Source organism: Adiantum capillus-veneris, chromosome 24 (genome assembly GCF_014529385.1).
Source record: "Adiantum capillus-veneris isolate H3 chromosome 24, ASM1452938v2, whole genome shotgun sequence".
Taxonomy (NCBI): Eukaryota; Viridiplantae; Streptophyta; class Polypodiopsida; order Polypodiales; family Pteridaceae; genus Adiantum; species Adiantum capillus-veneris.
Genome location: NC_140954.1, coordinates 63,040,132 through 63,062,464, shown reverse-complemented (window position 1 = coordinate 63,062,464; position 22,333 = coordinate 63,040,132).

Sequence of the window (22,333 nt, the reverse complement as noted above, 5' to 3'; positions counted from 1 at the left end):
TGTGTCCATTCTAATGGTTCAAACGTGTCCTCTGGAAAGGGTTCTCCTACATAAGTTTCGTCTTCGATAGCCCTTTCTAAAACACATTCTTCTCGTTTCAGACTTCCACATTTCGAAGCTCCACACATCCATAACTCCTTGGGTTTACCTAACCAAGCTGGAAATTCGGATCCCGCCAAAGTAGCTGAATCAAACTCCTCTACCGGTGTTCGGTTCACATCTTTGTAGCTATGGTCTTTCAGGTTCACACGTGTAGTGGTTTCCATATTTCTCAAGTATATGTGATCGTAGCCCCAATCTTGGACCATTTTCAACTGTCTCATGAATGGTCTTCCCAGTATGATATCATAGTTATTCTCCTTGCCAAAATCGACAATAGCAAAAGTATGTTCGTATTCAATGCCGCAAGAAGTCACTACAACTTTCTCTAATAACCCCATAGGTTTCTCCATGTGTCCATCTGCTAATTGGAGTTTCAACCTAGTCTTCCTTATTGCTGGTTTCCCCCATTTTTTCCAGATTTCTTTTGTAGCAATGGCTACCCCAGCTCCGCTGTCTAGTATTGCCATTGTGTTCACTCCTTGGAATTCAACTGGTAAGGTTGTATTCCCCTCTTCACCTTCGCAATACTCTCCGACCTTGTTTAAGGGTACAGGCTTAGCGTTCTTTTGTGGCTTGCTCAGCTCCTCAATGCTCTCTTGCAATCTCGATGTTGGATCTTTTATCCCGAATTTCTCCAAGCATTTTCCTACAGTGGTCCACATATGTGGTCTTAGCCTCAAAAGCTCAGCTAGAGTGATAGTGCATGTCACTGGTGTTGACAAAATCTCTATCAATCCTTGCGAGTCCATGACTTTTTCTGATGAGATTTTTCGTGAGGGAAGTGCTCTAATCTCGGATTTTGCTTCATACTCTCCTAAGTATGAAGGTAAGGTTTTCAGTGAATGAGGTTTGCTCTCCATTGTTCTAACAGAGCCCCCATCTCCCCAGTAAGATTGCAGATCCAAGTCCACTTGAGATCCTGCCTCAAATTCCACTATGGGAGGATTCCTGATGTCCTTTTCCCAATTTGTCTGATTAGCTTGGCAACTTAGCTCGTTTGCAAAGTTTGCCTCTCTCACTTGTTTCCAAAATTCATTGTAATCCTCATCTTTTCCGTAAATCCTCTGTATGACTGGATGAAAACTCTCTATCTCCTGATCGGTTGTGTTCAATACTATGCGGTCATCCTTTTGTGTATTTTCAGGCTTTTGTGCACTGGGAGTCTTTTCAGCTACCCGTGAAACGATAGTCTCTTGCTGAATTGGGTTTTCCTTTCCACAATTCATTGTTTCTTTTGGTGGTTCTAATAAGGCTTGTGCAGTCTCGATCATTCTCTGGCACATTTCAAGTCTCTGCTTTTCCAATTCTGCGTTTGGGTATGTCATCCACCTCTGTTCTTGTGTTTGGTTGTTCTTTAACCTAGCTTCGTAAGCTCTCATCAGTGCGTCCAATGGTTCGTGTACTTTGTCGACTAGCACTGATCCCCCTGAGCTTAAGCTCGTTGTTTCTTTGATACTCTTTTGTTTCGTTCTTTCCGGGCTCATCTCTCGTTTCCCGTTTTGACTCTCAAGTTTTTCTAATCTAGCTTTAGTTTGCTTTAGTTCCTCAGCTAGAATAGCGTCTTCACGTTCTTTTCTCAACTTCATGCGTGCTTTTCTAGCTTTCCATGTGTTTTTCTGACTCCGCGGTCCTTGACTAACCACTTCAGTCGCTAACTTTCCATTCTCAGGTTCTCTAGTGGTTTTCTTAGCTTGAGCTCTAGTAACAACTTGCGTTGGTATCAGAGTTTCATTTTCAGACCCACTGCTGGTAGGAATAGTTTCTAACATATTCAATGTCGTCTTTTGCACTTTGTTTGGATTCTTTGAACAATCCTCAATGAAGTGAGTAACCCCACACTCAGTGCAATAAGCGTTAATTCGAATGATTTCCGTATGTGGGCAAACATTCATCAGATGGTCACCTCCACACTTGTAACAAGGTCCTAGTGCTGGTCTTGGTCCCATTTGATTCGTCCTTTGTGGATAGGATGGTCTTTGTCCTGTTAACCCTCCATGAGCTATGAACATCAAGGTTCTTGCGTCCATATTGTATCTCTCTTCATCAGAAGCACTTGTAACTGTTGGTGTTCCAACATTCCCCATCATGCCCCATGGTTCTGGTTGTTTTGGTTCTTCTGGTGGGTAATACACTGTCGGAGACATGTGTGCACCCGATTCTTCATAATAGGCTTGAACAGGCACTAAGGCTTGTTCTTCCTGATTCTCTAAGGTTGGTGCATATCTAATGCCCACTGGTCTTGCTCCTGGTAAAGGTGGTTGTTGTCCCAATACCGGTTGAGGTCTTTCTATCCCCATAGGTCCTGGTACATTTCCCGTTGGGTATCGAGGTACTGGATGTATCTGAGGTGGTGCTAATTGAGCAGGAGGTGCATACTGGCGCTCCCTTACATACCCTTTGTTGTAATAACACTCCTCTGTTGGATGATTTGTCCATTTTTGTTCAATAGCACACCATTTCAGTGTTTTTGGCAATGGTTTTTGGTATGGTGCCATCCTTTTTAGAGCATCTTCTATCATTTGCTCTACATTTGGCATGGTTGTTGTTTGAACATTCTTTTTAGTGGTAGTCTCGCTCGCTACGGAGGAGGAGCTACTGGATGCAAAATCTGTATCCGCTGACACCTCTCCATAAACCGTACAGTTATCCACTAAGTACAATGCCTCTCTCGTTACTTGCTCGAAACTTGTACAAGCTTTCAAGTGCAAGTCCTTCTTGAGAGTGTCGTTCCTCAGTCCCTCAATAAAGAGAACAGATAGTCTGTCATCTTGTGGTCGTTCACGTACTGGACATCTCTCAATGTATTGTTTGAAGCGAAGTGAAGCTTCCTTCACTTTTTCGTGTTCTCTCTGTTTAAAAGCATATATTTGTGAGACCGTATTGTGCTTAATCCCTCGTTTTGAGAATTCCTCAGCAAACTCTCTTAGCAAATGGTCAATGTCATGGAATCCCCCTATGTTCATTGGTTGAAACCATGTCAATGCAGTACCTTCTAGAGTAAGACCAAATCCCTCGTATTGTGTATGGAAATCTGTTATCTGCTCAGCTCTTAAGACTTGCTTAAAGAGTGACACATGTGCATACGGATCTCCTGAACCACCATACTTCTTTGGCATACACTTGGCTACTTGAGATGGTCTCATACGTCTATGATCTGCTACCAATCTCATTGCTCCTGTGTCTCGGCTAAAGCTTTCTCTAGCATCATGGACTTCATGGGTTACCCTTGTCGGTTCCTCTGCCCTGAATCTACTACTGGGAGGTAAATGTGATGGTTCCGCTTCAAACCTTGGACCTGGAGTGGTATAGGTGGGGATTGGAACTGCACTACCTCGATTCGTCTCCATTGACTCTCTGGAATGTAATGATCCCATTGGTCCGAGCTTCGAGTCCCAAGGTTGACTGAAAGAGTCAGCAACCTGAGTTCTTTGTCCTCCTGTTGTCATTGAGTTTTGCACTCCATTTGTTGGTGCTGGTCTATGTGAGCTAGAAGTAACATAATACTGATGTAGTGGTCCCCCAAAGTATGTATATCCTTCTAATTCTTTCTTGCCCATTGTTGAGTATTGCCTGCCATACTTATCGTAAGCGGCAATTTTCACTTCCGATCCCTCTGTGTAGGTAAAGACATAAAGTCTTTTTTGGTCTGTCAACTCTCCGGTGTAGGGTTCTTCACATCTATAATAGAGATCTTGCTCCCCATTATTATATTTGTATAGCCCCACATAGATGTTATCAGTGTTGATCCTTGTAGTTTCATTCTCTCTTCTTAACCTCGCATTAGGGAAGTTCATTATTGGTGCTTTCTCCTCGAGTTCTTCATCTATTTTGGCTTTGGTGCCCATCAATCCCCACTTGTCCACAATGTTAGGGTTTAGGACTACCAAGTACATGGTACCCTCGTCATCTAGATATCTATCTCCGCTATAGCTCACAGGCACTAAGTCCTTGAACTCACTAGGTCTATCTTCTATCTTTACACAATAGCGGTCCATTCCATCTTTGTAGATCTTGGCACCTTGCTCATTGTCGTACTGGTATTTTATGAACAATAGCTTCATGGTGGCGGAAGGGTTTTGATGATCCTGCTGCCATATTTCTCTGTTGTTCAGGTTCAAGTGTTCCAAGTTTTCGGTGAAAATCTCGTAAGATCTCTCCGAAGAAGTATCAGAAACACTTCCTTCAAAGATCGGCTCTAATGGTTGCACCCAACTTTGGTTTACACTTCCCTCGGTTGATATGACACTTGCTGGTTCCCCTTGTTTTGGTTGATTATTCCGGAGATTCCTGCCCGATCTCAAATTCATCAATTCCCCTAAAGGACTGTAACTTTTCCGTCTCGGCAATTTGTTTTCCCCATTTTTGTGGTCAGAATTGATCCAAACTGATTGATACTTGGTCAATTGTTTAATCTTGTCAGTTGGACAACTTCTGTTTCATCAAGTGAGAATTTTGTTGCAGTTATGCTGAAAAAGACATTATACGCGTATGATGTCTTTTTTCACAGATTTGACTATTTTGGTTATGCTCACTCTCAGTGGCCCCTTTATGCTCTGTTCACTCACAAAATTCAGTTTGAACTCTGTTTGAGCAAGTTATGGCTAGTTTAGGCTTTTCTTGGCAATTTTCCGCTTTTGACTTGTTTTTTGGGTCAATTGTGATCCAAATGGGATGAAACTTGAAATATAACCTCTAGACAGCTATTACAATGGATCTGTGTTAGCAAAGTATCAAAATATGTCCAAAATTAGGTCAAAGACATCATACGCGTATGATGTCTTTTTCATCAATTGGGTCCAAACTTGATATTTATGCTTCCAACAGTGTTGTAACAATCTTGTCAGGTCAGATTTCAAAAATAAGCAGTGGATGTGCCAAAAGACATTATACGCGTATGATGTCTTTTGTCCCAGATTTTGACTATTTTTGGTTTTAAGCCTTCTCCAATGTTTATAATTGAGTTTCAAGTGTTTTTGTCAGGTTTGAATGTAAAAACAAGATTTGAATCCAAAATTTCCTATTCTTTGCGTTTCTTGGACTCCGACACGACTTGTCTTTTTGGGTTTCTTTGGTGTTAATGTCTCTTGTTTAAGTTGATCTTAGGGGAAAACCCCCCTTCTAAACACTCTGGCAATGTCAAATTTTCAATTTTACGTCTCTGTTTAGGTCTCTAAGACATCATACGCGATGAGTTAAAGTTGCAGATTTCCAGTTTTTCAGCACAGAACTCTTCCAATAGCTCTTTTAAAGTGCTCAGCAACAATCAGTTACACAGAAAATTTTTCTGAACTTTGTTTATTGCATATTTCACTACCAAAGAGACTTTTTTTCAGTGATCTAACATGCAATCAAACACATCAAGCAAATAGAACACCAATTGATAGCTCTAGATCAGGATCAAATCAGGCCCTACCTAAGCTACTTCTAATCATAAAATGGATTTTTTGCAATTGAAAATATAAAGAGATTTACTACCACACAAGGAGTAGCAAATGCTTTTTATGTCAACAACCACTTAAACCCCCAAAAAAACAATCTAATCTAAGCTAAACTAAAAATACTGTCAACGCGGAAGACCCAGGAATACCCACTTCCTAGTATCTCTCGAGACCTTCGGAGTCCACCACTCCTAGATCTTTTCTAACTAAAGTATACAAAGTAGTTTATACGACTCACCTCGTAGGATTAGTCTAAGGTCACCTACTTAGGGCTCTCGTCCCCGACAGCGGCGCCAAATGTTAAGGCGGTTACGCCGCTAGCGGAAGCTAAATAGCGAGAACTCAACCAACAACATAATTTGTCAGACGAGGACGAAGCACCCGCAGGCGCATGGAAACAACTAGGTGGGTGTCAAATCACCTACTCGACCTTCTAATGACAATCACTACTAAGGAAATCAAATGTAAGTTCAAAACACGCAAGTGACTGAAATCCGTACTACGAACGAATGCTATACGAAACAGGATCTAGAATCATTGAATCGATCTCAAACTCAAGGGGAAGTCTATGCACTAGGTAAGAACAACACCCTAAAGATTTGAACTGTAAAATCAACCTATAATCACTCCATGCGGTAAACGCGTATGAAGACAGGCCGAAAAATACAGGTGACCGAAACTTGACCCCGATGGTACTAATGTGTAGCTCTACTCGTTGTGGTTCTATAGATATGCTGCACGCTCTATTCCGACACACGAGTTGGAAGAAAAACTCACACCGAAGCTCGTAGGAACTTACCACACGTAGAAGCCGATAGCGCGCACTCTTGGTATCTGTGCGTAGCTCTCACCGTTGCTAACACAATGGCGGTGTCGCTTCTCCAATGGCGGTCCCGTAGCTCGCGTAGCAAGGAGATAAGACTCTCTCTCTCTCTCTCAGACACAGTCACGGCGCTCAAAAACTCACTTTGATTAATAATTGAATCCTCTTTTTAGGTTACAAAACTTTGGCTTATATACCTCAGCCTTGGAGGTGAGAACATCTCTAATTATTTACATCAACAGGTGAAATTACTTCGGGATTACAAGCTGGAAACTCAATTGAGTCCTGTTACTTAATGAATGGCTCAAATCAAAATTAATGTCGAAAAGACATTTATTACAATCAATGGTTACAAAATGAATGGGTGTGAGCAAAAATGTGGGTGTGATCCTCTGCTGGCTCAACACCTGCTCATGTTAGAGGCTAATGATTTGGTGCAAGGATGCATAGTTTTGTTACCATATACATGTGGTAGTGATGTGTGTGTGAACACACTAGGACCGTCGTGGCATTTTTTCCCTCTTTAGGAGGTTTTTTTCCCCCGAGCATTGTATATACGCCCATCACTCTAGGGCTATCTATCTTTCCATTGCACACTAAGTAGGACACTCTCTATTGTGTGACTTGAGCTTCCTTCATCTTCTCCAATCTGTGTGCGTTTCTCTGCAACCCTAATTCCAACAATTGGTACCAGAGCAGGTTACGTCCTCCCGGGCTTAGTCGCTAGCTGCTCCAGCACATGCTTGCTCACTTTCTCCGATTTCAGTGAGCTTTGGCAAGTATTCGTAGGTCGACAAAAATTTCGGGTGTGCTCGTAGAGCTCAATCTACTCAGATTTTTTATTCGGGCTCATTTCGGCCTCCGTTTCGACTGCAGGCAGTACTGCACAGGCTATTTCGTCATTTTGTGCAGAATTTCTGTCAGTGCCGTTTTCTGCATAATAGGTGCCTCATAGTCTTCTACGATTTGTGCTATACAGCATGTGTTGTTCCCGCTCCGTTACTCCTATCTTCCGACAGTTTTCACATCAGGTGCAGCATTTGCCATGGCTGACAACAACACAGATGTGTTCAAGATGTTTGCTGCTGAGGACAGGTTGGATGGGGACAACTACCCTATGTGGGCTTATATGATGCAACATGTTCTTGTGTCAAAGGGCATCTAGAACATTGTGCAGGGCATTGATGTACGCCCTGGTTCTGAGGATGTAGGCGATGTTGAGGATGTTGCAGGTATTGCTGCAAGGATTGCTGCTATTAGAGTTGTTTTGCCTACGGTAGAACAAGCTTGTTGGGATGTAAAGGATGCGCAGGCTCATGCATTGATTGCGATGTCTGTGAAGCGCACCATTGTTCCTCACATCCGTTCAGCAAAATCTGCAAAAAAGGCTTGGGATATTTTGGCTAGTCTTTATGCTAGTCGCAATGAGGCTAAAATTGCTTTGCTGCGTAAAGAGCTGGAGTCGAAGATTATGCATGAGGAAGATGATATGGACACTTTCCTTGCTATTGTCAAGGATATCTATGAGCAACTTATTTCTGCAGGTGAAGTCATTTCAGTCAGTTCCCTTGTGCAGACTGTTCTTGATGCCTTACCAGATTCCTACCAGACTGTTCTTGATGCCTTACCAGATTCCTACCAGACTTTTGCTAGTACTTGGAGACTGATGACCCAAGGAAATCTAGAAGTTTCAAGTTTGATGCATTATGCACGTTGCTGTTGCAAGAGACACTTTCCAGAAAAAACAGGACTAGACAGCGTGCAATTGACATGCTTTTATTGCTTCTCAAAGAAAGGGTGGTAACAGCAATGCAGCCACTTCTTATGGTTCTGCTACGAGTGGCAAAACTTCTGTTCCCAATGCTTTGACTAGCAGCACTTTGTCTGGAAATTCTGGTGATAAGGGCAAAAAGAAGATGCGTTTCCATTATTGTAAAGCTAATGATCACTTGATAAGTCGTGTCCTAAGTTAAAGCGAAGTACGAAGTTTTTTATGTGCTTCAAACAATTGCTGGCTATGGCTGAAATGTCTCAAAATGTACTATGGGCACCCTCCGTTGCGATCGAGGGGGGGAGTATATGTCTCATGAATTCAATGCATTTTGTCTAGTTGTGGGATAAAACACCAATGTATAGTGCCTTATACACCTCTGCAAAATGGTGTTGGTGAGAGGAAAAACAGGTCACTTATGAAAATGGCATGATGTATGGTCAAAAGCCAAGCTTTGCCGCATTCCTTTGGCTTGAGGCCATCATGTATGCCACTTATGTACTAAACAGGTGTCCTACGAAATCTTTGTGGTCTATTACTCCATATGAAGCATGGCATGATAGAAAGCCTTCTATTGAGCACATGCGTGTTTTTGGTTGTTTGGCATATGCTTTGGTGCCACAAACACAGCGCAGAAAATTGGATGATAAGGCTATAGCGCTGAAAGCAAAGGTTATAGTGCTGAAATGTATTTTTGTTGGTTATAGTGCTATAGTGCTCAAATGTATTTTTGTTGGTTATAGTGTTGAAAGCAAAGGTTACAGGTTGTATAATCTGCAAACAAAACGTATTCTGGTTTCACGGGATGTAGTGTTTGTGGAAGATTTTGTTCACCCCTTGCTGTCATGTACTAGAGACAGTAATGTAAGCTCACAGGACATTTATGACACCTTGTTGCCTCTTTTCAGTGGTGGAAATACGAATGTAAGTTCCAATGAGGCAAAATGTACAGCCTATGGGGGTTTCTAAAAATGTTACAGATCAGCCTATTACTGATATTGATGTACATGATGTACTTGATGATGAAAGGGCTTACTTGATGATGAAAGGGCTGAAAATGAGCACGCTAGAGGTATGTCAAAATGGCTGGTGCACACTTTGCATGATAGTAAATTGGATGCACCTTTGTCTAGTCGTACTCGTTCCGGCTCTCGCCATGCATCTTATGCATCAGAGGTTATGCTTTGGCTGTGTCTAGCTTACATGATATTGAGGAGCCTCTGTCTTTTGATGAAGCACAGACTTCAAAAAATTGGATGGTTGCCATGCAATCAGAATATGATGCACTTATAGAAAATGACACATGGTCTTTATGTGATTTACCTCCTGGAAAAAAGGCCATTGGTACGAAGTGAGTTTACAAGTTGAAATGCAAGCCGGATGGTGAGATCGATCGCTATAAGGCTCGACTTGTTGCAAAGGGTTATGCACAGCAAAAAGCCATAGATTATGAAGAGACTTTTGCTCCCACTTGTCGTATGACTACTGCCCGTTTTGTATGTGCATTGGCAACTCATTTTGGTTGGGATGTACATCAATCAGACATTGTTACTGCTTTCTTGAATGGTGACATATTTGAGGAAGTTTATGTAACGTAGCCTCGCGGTTTTGTCATAAAAGGACAAGAGGAAAAAGTGTGCAGATGTAAGAAGGCTTTGTATGGGTTGAAGCAATCTCCTCGTGCTTGGTATGAGAAAGCTGACACTCATTTGGCCAAACGAGGCTTTCGTAACAGTCCAACAGAAAGCACATTGTATGTAAAGCGTGAGGGTGATGTACTTCTCATTGTGGTTCTTTATGTCGATGATTTGCTGATCACAAGACAAATGAGAGACATATTGCTGAATTTAAGGCTGATTTGGATGCTACTTTCAAGATGAAAGATTTGGGACTGTTGCATCATTACTTGGGTATACAGTTTAAGCAATGTGATGGTGGTATTGCCTTGTGTCAGAAAAGTTACATAGAGACATTGCTATGTAAGTTTAAACTTGAGGATTGAAAACCTATTGCCACTCCCATGGAAACAGGTTTGAAGTTGAGTCTTCATGATTCTGGAGATCCTGCTGATGTCACTCTTTACCAAACTGTTGTTGGCTGCCTCATTTATGTATGCAACACGAGGCCAGATATTCAGTTTGTAGTCTCACAGGTTAGCAGATTTATGCATAGCCTAGGGTTGGCAGCTAAGCCACTAAATGAGCAAGGTGTTAGTCCCAAACCTTCATGTAATATTCTCTGTGGTCTAAGCGTCTTAGTTATTCTAGGTACTGCTCAAGCTGGAAGAGTTGAGCATAATTACGTTGTGTCGCTGGTATAGGTGAGCATAAGAGTCAAAGTCATTGTAGTATAGTGGTAAGTAAAGGAGGAAGTCCAAAGGACACTCACACACTCAACACAGTGAGGTATGAGTGGAGAAGCTTCTACATCAAAAACCCTTCTTGGAAATATGGAAGCTATTGAGACGTTCTTTGATGTCACATGTGCTACATTTGTTCCTTGAAGCACCCATCAACTCCATCTCTTACACTACATGCTTTTGTTGAAAAATTTTCATAAGCATATAAGTGTCCCATAATTGGCACTTGCATTAGACACTCTTTCTTTGTTCCAAGCACTCACCTTGCATGACAGGTACTTCATTTCCAAATGCTCAACTCCAATAAGAGCGTATACCAAAGGCACTTTTTCTCCCACCGGGTTTTTCCTTTGGTCATCCAGGTTTTAAGACCCTAATCTAAGCCTCATCATCAACTTCTTTTTATATTCCTTCTACATCAACAATAAGGAAATGGCTACCCAAATCAATAGACAATGACTTGGAGCAAAATCTGCAGGTCTCCATATGCTTATCAAGAGCATCTTTTATCTTCAAGGGCGACAACGAAGCTCCATAAAAAATGGCAAGTCAAAGAATGGCATGCAACGACAAGCAATGACAAATTCCGCAAGAGAGTCATCAACAACAATCAAAATTAGCTCACACAGTGCTTCAACATTGGCTACCTATTGTGGAAAACTCAAATTGCGGTGAACCTTGAAAGCAAATCCATCATAAAGTGCTATCACAAAGAGGATTAGTTCTACAAGCTCAGACACATCAACATCCATCTTTACGGCGGCCAAGAATGGCAACAAAGAGAAGAGTGCGCAACAAGAACAAAAGTTGCCTCAACAATCACGCGCAAATCACATATCAACAACACGAAAGATATGAATCACTCAAGGAGGGGGGAGTGTCATCAATGACAAGGCATTTCCCAAGTTGAAGACCAACCTTGAAGACAAAGCTGAAGACAACATATGACAAGACTGCACAAGGTTGTGTCAAGGGACGACATGAATTAGGAAGGGGGGAATGTTTGATGATAGATCAAACGGGCACCCAACTGGTCGGACATGAAGCCAAACACTACATTTGTATTCTATTAGTTTTCTGAGCTAGTGTAGTAATACTCTGTGTAAATCCCAATTCCAGAGTAACAGTCAATCCCCTGAGTTGTAATGATGAAATGATATTTGTAAAGGTCCGTGTGAGCCAGCCACTGGCCATTTAGAATGCCCTAGGTATAAAGGTCAATAATTTTAATGTGAAAGGAGGCTTATCTTTAGAAGAAGAAGGGAGCTCAAAAAACGTGCGCTCAAGCTACGAGCTGCTCCAACCTTGTAATCGATGTAACTAATGATTTGGTATTCTGTTTTCAATTTCAAAACTTGCATTGTGTTCCCCTCTCTTTGCTCTTTCATTCTAGTGTAAGCATTGTCAGTTTTATTGTGGTTCGCGACTACGTGTCTGTGAGCTATAATTGCAGATTTGAGTGCTTAAGTCGCTATTTTTAGTTGTTTTGACCATAGGAGAGTGTTCCTAGACCATAGGGTGACCTTTCTGGATAGTTCTGTTGCAGTTTTCAAGACCTTTTTCATGATGGATCGTGATTTTGGTACCTTGTTGGATTCCGACCAGACTTGCTAGTATAGTGCCCCTAGGTGTCCTAGACCTCCTCCTAAAGTTTTGTTGCATTTCGAGTCCGTTCGAGTGTCCAAATGGCGTGATGACCTAGAGCGGTGAGAAAGGACATAGGTAGATTTCCTTGATCATTGAGTGTTGGTTTGCTTGTTGAGCTAATGTGTTTGCTTGTTAAGGTTTGCTTGTTGAGCTAATGTGTTTGCTTGTTGAGCTAATGTGTTTGCTTGTTAAGGTTCACTTCAAGAGATTGACGATCTCATAAAGTCTCCGTGCCCCATCCGAGTCACTTTCCCTGAGTATTGACTAATGTTAGGGCCAGAAAGCTATGCTGCAGACGTCCGTCGTGACGACCCGCTAACATTGGCGCCGTTGCCGGGGATATGATCCTTAGATGGTGAGTGACCTAGTGCGTATTTGGAGCGTTCTTTTTCTAAGATTTGTCTCTCCATTCCGTTTACACCTTAGCAGTGAAGCAGCTAGACACGGGGTTTAGTGCTTGATAGAGTTTAGAAGTCGAGAACTTGCTAGATCTATTCTTGAGAAGTAAAGAGGGTTGTGAGTGAGATAGCCAAAAGCATTTCATTCTCCGATTTTCTCTATGCTTTCAAAGTGCTGTTCCATTTTCCGTTGCGACTTTATTTTGTACCGTTCAGTTTATTTATATTTCATGTTTCATTTCAATACTTAGGAGTAGGGTAAGTAGAAAATTTGGACTAAAAGATTGAGGGAAAAAAGTAGAAACTACCACCATCAAATTTGGACTAAAAGATTGAGGGAAAAAATGGTGAAAACCATATTTTGGCTGAAATGACCATCACTCTGAAATTCTGAAAATTTGATGGTAGAGAGCTCAAAAGTGATCCAAATTTGAAAATTGTGGATCAAAGGCATCATCAGACTCTCTAGAAGCAATCTGAGAAGTTTGGCAAGAATCTGTGGAGGAACATGGATTGTGATCCATGTACCCCAAAAAACCATTTTTGGTGAAAAGTGACCAGTTACAATAAGCATCAGTGGGAAACTGCTCTGATCAAGTTTGCTTGAAAGAAAAACTCAAAAATCACTTCAAAATTGGTTGTTAGGGCAAAAACAGTAAAACAGGCATTACAAACACAAAATTGAGCAAATCTTGAGATTTTGGTGTAGGGATGCGTTGTAGCACGACCTAATCGCAACCCACAAAATTGTCAAATTGTGGATCGAGCAACCCGGCTAGGGCATGGAAGCACGAGTCTAAGATGTATAGACATAGAGGATTCAAGGAATCCTTCTACTCATCACAAAGAGAATCCATGGAAAGGGGCTTCCTCTAATCAACAACACATTCCTACTCACTAATCACTTGCACACAATCACGTGGTTGAAATTAACCTCTCACATCAATCACTCTTATTCACAACTCTTAATCACAACTACACAAGCATGCAATTAACATACCTACTCCGCATTAGTGTGTCCATTCCGGCACAACCCCTCAATACGACTCCGTATGCACACACACTAACCGCACCTTGTAGAGAGAGATGAAGAGAAGGAAGGCATAGCCCTCACACACCAGGGCCAATGGTGTGGATAGAATAGATTAACTCAAAAAAGGGATTAGAGATCTACCATCACACTAATACAATCTCACTCCACATAATCAAGCAAAGAAGACTAATAAGAAAGAAAGAGTAATTGATTATTAGAAATCAAGAGCTACATGGGCATGGAAAGCCCATGAGCCTCATGACCATCCACTCTACAAAGAGGAGTCCTCACCCAAGAATGACTTCGCATTAAGCATAGGGCTCTTTTATAGCTTTGGGCCTCAAACCCTTCAACTATGGGATAAAGTTGAGCTCTCTAACTTAAACTCATACAACTTTGGAACTCCTACATAAGCCCAAGCCCTATACAATGAAAAGGAAATATTGTGCACTATGGCACATCCACAGCTTGGTGCATAATTGGTGTAGCTTGTGTTAGCCGCTGCTAACATTCTCTCCTTCCTAATTTGGCGCACGTCCTCGTGTGCAAGACACGGTGACATGGTAGAAGCAAGTCCATGGAAGAAATGTTGAGCTGCAAAACATAAGAGTAATGAGCATCAAAGGCCACCAAGAATAAATAAAACATGAAGCACAATTGAACAATAATGCAAAGTGATTTTTTTGCTTCTAAAAGATGGGTCAATCATAGTCAAAAACTAGACAACATAAAGCAAAAAAAACGCCTAAACTATTGTGAATATTAAACCACTTGAAATTTCAGTTCTATGCATGAAACACAAGCAATCAATTATGACCCTAGGCTAATGCAATTTCATAAACCTACTAGCCTAGAAACTATGTGAACAATCTTAATAAATCATTCTACTCTATCATGTCTACGGGCTATAAAAAAGCTCATAATCTATTAGTACATTGTCAAAGATTTTTGAAGCTCATGGAATTTTTGTTTTTATCATTCATTGAAAAGAGTAAAGCACAATCACAAGGCTACTCACTATGAGAGATCGTGGTGTTTACCGCGAGCCATTACCGCAAAACAAGAGAGAGGAATTCAAAATGAGGAGAGAGAATCCTTTTGATGCTGAAGCGGCACTTTACCTCAAATATTACCGCGTAAATTTCCGCGATTATTGTCGCTCACATTACCGCTAAGACAGGCTGGACCCCCTTCCCCCTCCCTCTCCCGCGGGTTCCATTTAAATCCAATACAACTCCTACACTCTCCAGAATGCTTGCTCACTTCACTTAATCTCTCTTTCACTCTAAAAATTCTATACATAAATCATTGAACTCACAACAAAACCATTACAAATACTATTCATAAGCACATAACGAAACATTTGCAAATTAATCATATACTACACCAAGTGAAAGAATGGAGAGCTTTATTAATTCTCATCTTGTATAAGATCTCTACAAGCACTAGGATCCATATTTAGACCCATAGTATTCAAATCAATAAACAAATTTAGAGATTCTTCCTCCTCTCCATCACCTCCTGTAGAATCATCATCGCTTTCTCCCTCTTCCTCCTCCTCAAGATGACTATTTGCAAGGCTTGGCTGACCTTCTTCAACTTCTACTACATCTTCCTCTGCATCTTGTGGTGATGGTATGATGGGATCAATTACTAGCTCAATGTCCGTCTCTGCAAAGATAGATCTACCCCGCGGCGTGACTGGAATGACATACCAAAGTCTTCTTTGATATATACATGGCACATAAAAGACCTGTACGTCACACACTAAGAATAAGCTGATATACATAACTTAACTTTTTAATTTAAGTTAATTTCACATAGCCTAAATTACCTGCTCGCAACTACTAGGATACACCAAGTTGTCAGTTTTTCCCCGATGGAATTGGGTGGAATCCACCATAATGAGCCCATTTTCATGTCTTTTGACCTCACCCGCAAACCATCGACACTCAAAGAGGAATTTGTGAAAAGATCTGAAATCCACTTTGATTATTCTCTCTATAGTACCACAATATCTGACCTCATCTGTTGTTGTGTCAAAGTTTCCCATCACGCCACAATCATTAGTGGTCCGACGCTCATCTATCTTGCGGGTGCGAAAATGTCGGCCTTCGGACCAAATGCAGTTGAAAATGAGACCCTACAATCACAATGCATAAGAGGTTACATCGCATTTCATTAAGTGATTTGCATACATGCATACATAACATATACACACTCACCTTGCGCAAGCATCCTCGCGCATACTCCCATTCTTTAGGGCTTATTTGTTCTCCTTGTGCTTTGGCATTGGTCATGGCATTATGGATCCACTCTACTTGAATCAAGTCATGATATTTTGCAAGCTCTTTAGGAAAAGGAGGTGCACGTCTACCTCCATGGGACCTCTTCCATGCATCTCTATCCCTTTCTCTAGCTGCGCGGGCTTCCAAGTACATATTGACCCATTTGGTCATGATAGTGGCATTGAGTAAAGAGTAGTTGTTGACTATGGCATGAAACTCTCTATCCATGACCAAGAGTGAGCCTTTTCCACTGGGAATGGTTGAGTGCTTCCTAGGATCCTCTTCTTCACTCCACAGACGAGGCAATGATGGATCCACTGTGATGAGATACTGTGAGACATACACAAATGCCTCTTGCACCACCCAACCTTTTGCCATGCTCGCCTGAAAACATTAAAACCACATATTTTTATTAGTAACTCCATAGCGTATAAATGCTATCTATATTGTATATATTTTGCATACCTCCGGTTGTGACCTCAATCTAACAAAATCCTTTAAAGTCTTCAAGAATCTCTCCAAGAAGAACATCCATCTAGAGTGAACCACCCCACAAATGGCAATCTCCACAAGGTGAAGCAATAGGTGTATTTGGCTAACAAGGATTGTACGTGGGAATGCATCCTCAATAGCACACAATGCCTCTACTGCTAGTTGATGGGCTACTGGTATGGCTTCTACTTCTGTCTCCTTGGAGCTCACAAATCTACAGGGCAAACGTTATATAGTAGATGAAAAAAATTTCCAAAGTTCATGCATGCACAACATGATATAGTACTTGAAAAAAACCCATTACCTCACAATCTCACCCACTTTGAATATTGCAGCCTTCACCTTAGTGTCCCCATAACCACTAATAGTTATGGGAAGTACAAACTACAAGCAATAAAACATCTTAGTGAATGTCAACCTATATATAAGGACACATAGACACCACAAACTGTTCTACTCTTACCTGAAGGATTTTATGCCAATCATGGGATTTCAATCCATACAATTGAGTGGAGCCACTTTTTGGTTTTTGTGAAAGCACCTTTGAGTGACCGCATATATCCCGTTGGAGTTCTGATGGATGCAATAACTTGCTTTGTCCGCTCTTGGTCTGCCTTTTACATTATCCACGGTGCTTTTGGGAGAATCATCTTTCCCCGCTCCCCCATGCGGGGCGTGGCTGAAGGGGGGAGACGTCTAATGGCTCTTAAATCTTCCCTAGCACCCAATGAATCCTTCTTGCCAATTATGTGATCCCATATAGCTTGCCCAACATTTTTGAATACATGCATAGAGTCCAATAAGTGCTGAATTTTCAACGAAGCCCAATAGGGGAGCGACAAGAAGATTGAGTACCTCGACATACCCTTTGGCAACCCATTGGGAGGCGGTGAGGTACCATGATGCTCCTCCCAATGCTTCGCCCAATCAGCCATGTTCCAATGGAACGGCTGCACTCCATTGATAGGGGGAGCATATCTACGATGTGAAGGAGGTAGGAAGCGATGGTTGTTGGGATAGATCACCTTCTCAAGAAGAGGAGGTCTCTCTGTCACAAGGGAAGGGCCACAAGTGGGACACGCACTATGTCCAGATGTTTCCAATCCTGCCAAGAGGTAAACAAACGTTACACATGAAACGATAAACCTAAAGCAAAGAGTACAATTAACATGGGCATACTTACCAGATACCTCTCCAAATCCTGGGTAATCATGCATGGTCCACATGAGGATGCACTTGATGACGGCTTTGCGGTCTCGTGGTGGCCGTGAAATGTCAATGACATCTATGCCTCTCCATAGTTCTTGAAGCTCATCAATAAGAGGCTGCAGATATACATCCATGTTTTTTACCTCGTGCTTTCCTGGAATGAGAAGTGATAGTAATTTTTTTTTCCTTTTTTGTTGCCTCCCAAGGCGGAATATTGTAGTTTACAACAACCACCGGCCAAGTGCTCCATGAAGTAGAGCGGTGCCCAAATGGATTCACTCCATCACTAGCTAACCCAATCCTCAAGTGACGAGGCTCATCCCTGAACTCTGGCCATGTGTCCTCTATGTGCTTCCACGCTGGTGAGTCAGCTGGCACTCTCATAATACCATCTGTGGAGAGATTTTTTGCATGCCAACTCAAAAGCTCGCTCGTACCCATCGATCTAAACATGTGTTGGATGCGAGGGATGAGTGGAAAATCCCTCAAAACTTTACGTGGAATTCTGTTGCTCTGCATTCCTTCTTTGAACCTAGGCTCCCCGCACGATGGACATGTGTCACAATCGGCATGCTCATTACGAAAGAGCACACAATTGTTCACGCAAGCATGAATGCAATCATAATCCATCCCTAATGCGGTCACCACTTCGCTGGCTTTTCATCTGTTCTCTGGCATGTGATTGCCAGCTGGTAGCATCTTTCCTAGCAATCTATCACAAGAAGAAAGTACATTAGAAGCTAATTTATGCACTCCATAAGCATCCTTCACAATTTGTATACATACCTCAAAAATGCGTCGACACTAGCATTGTTCCATCCAAACATCGCCTGAAGGTTAAGGACTTCGACAGATGCCCTTAAAATGGAGTAAGAGTATCTATCATATAGTGCGGTGTGTGCCGAATCGAGTAGCTCACTCCTCGTTCGCTCGGAAGCTTCTTCGCATGCACACTCTGGTTCATGCTCCTCCTCTCGTGCAAAGAGATCCTCAACCATTCTATGCAAATGGTCGTCTTCTACATCCACGTAAGGAGATGGGATGTGGTCACTCGGATAAGAGGGAGCAGTAGTACTTGGCTGATTTGATGTGCTTCCTCCCTCTCTAATAGATTCTTGGCGCATGCGCTCTTCCACCCTCCTTTCCCCTCCTCCACCAACCACACGCCAATGAGGGGTGACGTCAATAGCCGCTAAAATTCGCGGATTGTTTGTTTCCATCCGTGCACGCTTGCGAGGATCGTCCCATAATCCATAATCTTCTACATGGCTCAAGCATATCCGTCGAAGTCGAGCAATGGCGCATTTGCACCGCACGCATGGGCATGGTAATCGCTCGGCCAACCACCGTGATCTATCCGGTTCAGTGGACGGGCCAAAATCATCCCAAGAAACCTACATTAATAAATTACATACACTAATTAAAATCAAATTACCAAAGAATGTTAATAAAATATCAGTAAAAAGTAAAAATTAAACTTTTAGGTAAAAATGTCACTTTCAAAGTACTAGGAATACTTTCATTTTATATATATTTTATAAAAAACATAGTACCAATAGATTTTGAGGATCAATAGTAATAATGTCAGAACGTGGCCATCTGTTTAGATGGCCCGAATTTGCGCCGCGATAATAGGTGCGGTAATCAGTGCGGTAAGACACGCGGTAATGCTCGCGGTAATAGGAGCGGAAAAACAAATTTCAAATTTTTTAATAAATAGGGGCACCCACGTGCCCCGCGAAGTTCAAAACCCTAAAATTCGAATTTCATCATCTTCTCCACAGAAGCCGAGAGCTCTACCTCCATCTCTACTCTTCTACTCTCCACTATCTCTACTCTTCCACTCTCCTACCCTCTCCCAACAAGCGCTTCAATTCCATGTAAGTTTTGTTGTTATGTTTTTTGAGTTTTTCACACGCATACACACACACACACACGCATACACACATGCATACACTCATACACACGCATGCACACACATGCATACACACACACAAATTAGTGCACGTGTACGTTCTTTACACACTAACACATGCATACACTCATACACACGCATGCACACACATGCATACACATGCATACACACACACTAATTACACACACTAATTAGTGCACGTGTACGTTCTTTACACACTAACACATGCATACACTCATACACACACATGCACACACATGCATACACACACACTAATTAGTGCACGTGTACATTCTTTACACACTAATTAGTGCATGTGTTCTTTACACACACTAATTAGTGTGTGCATTATTCTAATGCACACACTAATTAGTGTAAGTAAAGACACACCAAAACTTAAATTTGTTAATTATTAGTTACTTGCAAAATCTAAACTTGTTAGATTTATCAAATTTGTTAAATTTATTACTTGCATAACCTAATATGTTAAATTTGGGATTGGCCATGCACACACTAATTAGTGTGTGCATTGGCCAATGTGATTGGTCAATGTACACACTAATTAGTGTATGATTAGTGTGTGCATTGGTCAATGGGATTGGCCAATTCACACACTAATTAGTATGTGTTAACACACACTAATTTGTGTGTGATTAGCGTGTGCATTGGCCAATGTGATTGGTCAATGCACACACTAATTAGTTTGTGATTAGTGTGTGCATTGGCCAATGTGATTGGTCAATGCACACACTAATTAGTTTGGGATTAGTGTGTGCATTGGTCAATTGGATTGGCCAATACACACGTTATTTAGTGTGTGATTAGTGTGTGTACAAGCCAATTGAATTGGCCAATACACACACTATTTAGTGTGTGCATTGACCAATGGAATTGGGCAATGCACACACTAATTAGTGTGTGATTAGTCCAATTACACAAGCCAATGCACACACTAATTAGTGTATGTTAAAACACACTAATTAGTGTGTGCACAAGCCAATTACACAAGCCAATGCACACACTAATTAGTGTATGTCAACACACACTAATTAGTGTCTGAACAAGCCAATTACACAAGCCAATGCACACACTAATTAGTGTATGTTAACACACACTAATTAGTGTGTGCACAAGCCAATTACACAAGCCAATGCACACACTAATTAGTGTGTGCACGCACTAATGCACACACTAATTAGTGTATATATTTAACACACACTAATTAGTGTGTGCACAATTCAATGCACACACTAATTAGTGTGTGCACAAGCCAATGCACACACTAATTAGTGTATGTTAACACACACTAATTAGTGTGTGCACAAGCCAATTAAACAAGCCAACACTAAAACACACACTAATTATGTTAAATTAAACAACAATCAACACAAAAACAGAAACATATCTCCATGATTAAGTCGTAGGTGACGTATTAGGCCCCAATGACCGTCCAAGTGATCGCGCAATCGGTCACACTAATCATAAACACAATAATCGCTTATTAGTCAATACACACACTAATATCTTATTAGCACTCAAGGCTTTGCAAGACTCTTTTATAGGTTGTAGACACACATTGGATTCTTTCAACATTGGATACTATAGAGAATCCAATGTTAAAAAATTTAATGTTTGAAAAAAATCAATGTGTAAATTTTTAATCATATGTTCAAATTTATACCCTAGTTTAATCTTTGTCGTAATAAATGCAGACCGTGTCTTCTTCTTCCACACCACGCTTTCGCAGCATTGAGGATTTCATGGCAGATGGAATGTCATATCCCGATGCTCTCTCTGCCTATCATTCATAGCCATCGCCTCAGCAGTCATCATCAGGGTTCGGCTGGTTTTGGGACGCTCTAGGTGGGTCCACTGCTGTACCTGTGACCGATCCAGATGTGGAGAGGGCATTGCGTCTTCGGGCTGAGTGGTTAGGTTCACAGCAGACCCTTACGCAGCGCTATTCACCGGTGCAGCTAGCAGCTTTTGGATTATCAGAGGTCTCTACTCCGACTGGTGGCACTCCATACCTGCAAAGTTTTCCAGCTACAGCTCTAGGTTCAACTTTTCCTTCACAGGGTCCAACGCCCCAGGGTCCGACGCCGTTGGGTGCGACGCCACAAGGTCCAACGCCACAGGCGTCCACCTATCCATCACCTATCCAACCTTCTGTCCCAGATTCACGTCGGCGCTCTTCTGGCAGTCAGCGTCAGGGCAGCTCGCGCGCTAGCGCCGGTCGATCTCGACGAGGGAGCGGAGCTAGTTGTTGTTTTGGGGGGGGGGAGACTACAGATTCTCCTCCACAGTCACCGCTCCTTGCTCCAGTAGAAGATGAGGACCATGACATGCCTTCACCAGATGCTCGCGGGTTATACTACCAGGTTCATAGAGGAGGTATGGTGGATCTCGGGACAGCGCAGGGCAGGAGATTCCGCACACACGTCAACCAATTAATCCACTCCACATATATCAATTGTTTTCTCAAATTTAATCAGCAAGATCCCTACAACCTCACATATATAGAGACAACCATGCACATGCGTTTCCCCAACCCTGAGGGGCAACAATTCTCAAGGAAATGGTTTCAAGAGCATGTCAAAACATTTCTGAAGAACAAAAAATCTAGTGTGAGGAGAGCGGCAAAGAAGACAATGGAGTCTCCAGAGCATAGCTATCGGCCAGGAAATGTCCATGATGTGGAGTGGGAGACCGCTATGGGAGAGAAAGAGGACGAAAGGGCAACGGGTGCGAGGATGTATACGCGTCAAGTTGAGGCCATATCCCATCAGACTCCTACGCATTATGGTTCGGGAGGAAAAACGGCTTGGAAAGACAAATATGTAAGTAAAAATATTAGT